The 5,590-nt window shown below is 37.9% G+C and overlaps 1 pseudogene; it reads left to right on the top strand.

The window, feature by feature from the left end:
- Positions 1–1,720: 1,720 nt before the first annotated feature.
- LOC100603218 lies at positions 1,721–5,383 on the top strand (annotated as a pseudogene).
- Positions 5,384–5,590: the final 207 nt, after the last annotated feature.

Here is a 5,590-nt window from a genome sequence, read left to right as displayed (position 1 = left end):
CCAACAGGGTCTAATTTACATGTATAGAACACTGCACCCAACGACAGCAGTATACACATTCTTCCCAAGAGAACAAACCCTACATACACAAGGTTTGTTTGGAGCATACACAAGGATAGACCATATCTTTGGCCATAAAAAAAAACTCAACAAATTTTAAATAATTTGGATTATGCAGAGGATATTCTCTGACCACAATGCAATCACTAGAAATAAAAAATAGAGAGATAAAGGAAGCTCTCCAAACACTTGGAAACTAAACAATACACTTCTAAATAATTTATGGGTTGAAGAGAAAGTCTTAAAGCAAAATTTAAAAATAGATAGAACTAAATGAAAATACAACAGACCAAAATTTGTGGGACATTGCTAAAGGAATGCTGAGAAAAAAAAAATTTAACATTACTTTCAATGGCAAAAACCACAAATATTTTTGCACCAACCTAATAATATTAATATATTAGTAAAGAGAAAAAGTCTCAAATCAGTAAAGCAAGCTGAAGGAATCAAATAATAAAAAGAAAACTCAGTAAAATAGAAAACATAAAAAAATGGAGAAATTAATCAAAGAACTGGTTATTTGAAAAGACCAACACAACCGATAAACCTCTAGCAAAATAGACAAAGACAAAAAGAGAGGGGAGGCAAAATATTACTATTAAGAAGGAAACATGTACTACCATTACAGACTCTTGAGACATCAAAAAGATAATAAAAGGCCATTACAAATAGCCCTATTTACATAAATTTGACAACATAGACAAAAATGGACTAATTCCACAAAAAAACCCCACACGACCCCAACACCCAATATAAAACAAAATGCAACTATTAAGAAAATTGAATTCATACTTTTAAAAATTACAAAAAAGAAATTCCCAGGCACAGAGGGTTGCACTGGAAAATTCTATCAAACATTAAAAGAGAATTACCAAAAATTGTACACAATCTCTTTCAGCAAATAAGACAAGAAGGAATACTTTTCCATTTATTTTATGAAACGAGTATTACTGTGATACAAAAACCAGATGAAGACAGAGAAAAAAGAAAACTACAGATGAACATTCCTCATAAGAATACAAGCAAAAATCCTTAACAAAATATTAGCAATTAGAATTCAACAATATAAGAAACAGGCCGGGTGCAGTGGCTCGTGCCTGTAATCCCAACACTCTGAGAGGTGGAGGTGAGTGGATCACTTGAGGTCAGGTATTTGAAACCAGCCCGGCCAGCATGGTGAAACCCTGTCTCTATCAAAAATACAAAAAAAAAAAAAAAATGGCGGGATGTGCTGGTGCGGGCCTGTAATCCTAGCTACTTTGGAGGCTGAGGCAGGGGAATTGCTTGAACCCAGGAGGTGGAGGTTGCACTGAGCTGAGATCGCGCCACTGCACTCCAGCCTGGGCGACAGAGTGAGACTCTGTCTTGAAAATAAAAGAAAAAGAAAAAAATATATACAAAACAAATTATAGACTATGATCAAAGAGGGTTTATTCCAGGGATGCAAGGCTGGTTCAATATTCAAAAGTCAATCAGTAACTATCCACCATATTAATATAGACTAAAAAAGAAAAATAACATATCAAATCAAGGCAGAATAAACACTTTATAATATTTTTGTACTTATTCATAGTGAAAATTTCCACCCTGCAGCCCCAGAGTCAAAGCTCATTCCTGCCCAGTCCTGTCCCACAGCCGCCTGCCTCCTCTTCCTTTCAACATGACAGATGCTGCTGTGTCTTTGCTAAGGACTTCCTGGCAGGTGGAGTGACCGCAGCCATCTCCAAGACGTCAGTAGTACCCACGGCGGGGTCCAGCTGCTGCTGCAGATGCAGAGTGCCAGCAAGCAGATCACCGCAGATAAGCAATACAAGGGCATTGTAGACTGCGTGGTCTGTATTCCCAAGGAGCAGGAGTCCTGTCCTTCTGGCACGGTAACCTGGCCAGTGTCATCAGATACTTCCCTACCCATGCTCTCAACTTTGCCTTCAAAGATAAATACAAGCAGATCTTCCTGGGGAGGTGTGGACAAAAGGGTCCAGTTTTGGCACAATTTTGCAGGGAGTCTGGCATCAGGTGGTGCCCCTGGGGCCACATCCTTATGTTTTGTATACCCTCTTGATTTTGCCCGTACCCGTCTAGCAGCTGTTGTGGGTAAATCTGGAGCTGAAAGGGAATTCCAAGGCCTTGGTGACTGCCTGGTTAAGCTCTACAAATCCGATGGGATTAAAGGCCTGTACCAAGGCTCTAACGGGTCTGTGCAGGGTATTATCATCTATTGAGCTGCCTGCTTCGGTGTCTATGACACTGCAAGGAGAATGCTTCCAGATTCCAGGAACACTCACATGTCATCAGCTGGACGATCGCACAGTCTGTCACTGCCGTTGCTGGGTTGACTTCCTATCCATTTGACACTGTTCGCCACAGAATGATGATGCAGTCAGGGTGCAACTGACATCATGTACACAGGCACGCTTCGCTGCTGGAGGAAGATTGCTCGTGATGAAGGAGACAGAGCTTTTTTCAAGGGTGCATGGTCCAGTGTTCTCAGAGGCATGGGTGGTGCATTTGTGCTTGTCTTGTATGATGAAATCAGAAGTACACGTAAGTTATTTCCTAGGAAGCTTCACCCTGTGAACAGGCATGTTGTATTGTGTAACATATCTTGAGCATTCTTGACAGACTCCTGACTGTCAATTTATCAGTGGCAACTGTTTCCTGGTTGAAAATTGGAGGCAATAGTATTTATCTGACCAGATACTTTAAGAGAAATCTTAAAGCCATTTCCGTGATAATGATGATAGGACTCAATTATATTTTTTATTTCAGTCACTCCTGATAAATAACAAATTTGGAGAAATAAAAATATCTAAAATAAAAAAAGAAAATTTTCAGAACATATACAGAGCTTCCTCAACTTGATTAAAGGACATCTACAAAACGCCTACAGTAAATATTGTAGTCAGTGTTGAAAGGCTGAATTTTCCCCCAAGAAGAGAAACAAAACAAGCACACCTACTCTCATCACTCTTATTCAACACAGTACGAGAAGTTCTAGTCAGCAGAGTAAGACATAAAGTAGAAAAGAAGACAAACAGATTGAAAAGGGAGCAGAATAAGACATAAAGTAGAAAAGAAGACATACAGATTGAAAAGGAAGCAGTAAACCTGCCCTTATTTACAGGTGACGTGACTTTCTGCAAAGAAAATTTCAAGTAATTGAAAAGCAAAAACAAAAACCATAACCAAAAAACGTTCATAGTTTTTTGTATATGTATTTGCAAATATTTTCTTCCATGCCATAATTTTTTTTTCTCTTTTCGAGATCTTTTGCAAAGCACAAGTTTTAGTTTTGATGAATTCCGATTTTTCCATTTTCCTTGTATGTACTGTGCTTTTGGTATCAATTCAAAGAACTCTTTAGGCTTACCCCTAAATTCTGAGGATTTCCGTAATTTTCTTTTTCTAAAAATTTACACATCTACCTTTTACATATAAGTTCGTGACTCATTTTGAGCTAATTTTCTATAAGATGTGATATTTTGGTGAATAAGTGAATTCAACAAGATAAAGAATAAATTGTATTTCCATACACTGGCAATGAATACATGGACACCAAAAATTAAGATAGAAAGCACCATTTACAACCACTCAAAAAATGAAATACTTAGATGTAAATCTAGAAAACATTTATATGTGCTGACAACTATAGAATACTGATGAAGAAATAAAGATCTAGATAAATGGAAAGACATTCTGTGTTCATAGATTGAAAGACTCAACAGAGTAAAGATATTTATTCTTCCCAAATTGATGTGCAGGTTTGTTATGATTCCTATCAAAAGACCAGAACAATTTTTATTCATACAGGTAAGATCACTGTAAAATTTCTATGAAAAAGCAAATAACAGAAATAATAAAAACAGTTTTTAAAATGAAGAATAAAGTGAGAAGAATCAGTCTACCCAATTTCAAGACTTCATATAGCTACAGTAATCAAGGCTGTGGTATTGGCAAAGGGATAGACATGTAAATAAACAGAACAGAATAGTGAACTAAAAAAAAAAACGACGTTCATAAATATGCCTAACTGATTTTTGGAGCAACTGGATATCCATAGGCAAAAACAATGTACCTTGATCTATTCTCACATCTTATACAAAGTTAATGAATCATAGACTTGAATGTAAAATGTAGATGTGCAAATTTTTAGAAAAAAAACTTAAGGAAATCTTCAAGATCTAGGACTAAGCAAAGAGACGATACCAAAAGCACAGGACATGAAAGGAAAAATTGAAAATTGAACTTCATCAAAACTAAAACTTTTGCTTGCTTTGCCAGTGATCCTGAAAAGTTGGGGAAAAAGCAAATTAGAGAGTGGGAGAAAATATTCGCAAAACACATATACAGCAAAGAAATAATAGCTAGAACATAAAAGGAACTCTGAAAACCCCACAGTAAAAACCAAAAATCCAATTAGAAAATTGGCAAAAGACATAAACGGACATTTTACAGATGGCAAATAAGCATATGAAAAGATCCTCAATAAGTTAGTCATTAGAGAAGTGTAAAGTAAAATCACCCGGCATCACTATATACCTGTTAAAATGGCTACAAAAAAAAAAAAAAAAAGGACACCAAAAGCTAGCAAGGATGCAGAGACAGTTGACCACTCACGCAGAGCTGGTGGGAATGTAAGCTGCTACAGCCACTCGGAAAAGAGTTTGAAACAGTTTGGCAGTTTCTTAAATACAGACACACACACACACACACACACACACACACACAGTCATATGACCTAGCAATTACTCTTTTGGGCATTCATCCCAGAGAGATGAAGACTGTTGTTTATACAAAACCTACCTGGATGTTTATAGCAACTTGATTCATAAGAGACAAAAACTGGAAATAACCCAGTTGTCCTTCAACAAGTGAATGGTTACACTGTGGTACATCCGTGTCATACAGCACTACCCAGCAATCAAAAGGAATGAACCACCAATGCATTAAAGAACCTGGCTGAATCTTCAGGGAACCACGAGTGAGGGAGGGGGAAGCCAGACCCAAAAGGTTCCCGTGCTAGATGATTCCATTTACGTAACATTCTTGAAATGACAAAATGATAGAAATGGAGGCTAGATTAGTGGTTGTCAGGGTTCGGGAGGGGTGGGGACAGGTGGACAGCGGGGTAGGTTATAACTTGGGGGGCGGTGGCATTGCAAGGGGTGGCTTAATCACTGCCGATCTTAAATAAAGATCTTTCTTTAAAACTGTGATTATCTCTAAATGAAAGGGAATGCTTCTCAGCTACCCTTCATCACGCTCAGCGTTGCAAAATTTGTTGTTGTTGTCGTTGTTGTTAGGAATTGGGAGCCGTGAATAATGCCAAGTGCCTACCTAAGAGCCAGTCTGGAGATGTTTATTTTTGGCAGAAGGTCAGGGCCACATGAGAGATGCTTGTGGTCTTGGGAATGTTCTGTGTCTCCACTGCGTCCATGTTGATATCCTGGTTGTGCTATTCTACTGTAGTTTTGCACAGTGTTACCATTGGGGAAAGCTTACTAGAGTACCTGGAATCTCCCTGTGTTGT

The sequence above is a fragment of the Nomascus leucogenys genome, chromosome 7b (assembly GCF_006542625.1).
Source record: "Nomascus leucogenys isolate Asia chromosome 7b, Asia_NLE_v1, whole genome shotgun sequence".
Taxonomy (NCBI): Eukaryota; Metazoa; Chordata; class Mammalia; order Primates; family Hylobatidae; genus Nomascus; species Nomascus leucogenys.
This window is presented reverse-complemented; position numbering and strand designations above follow the sequence as displayed.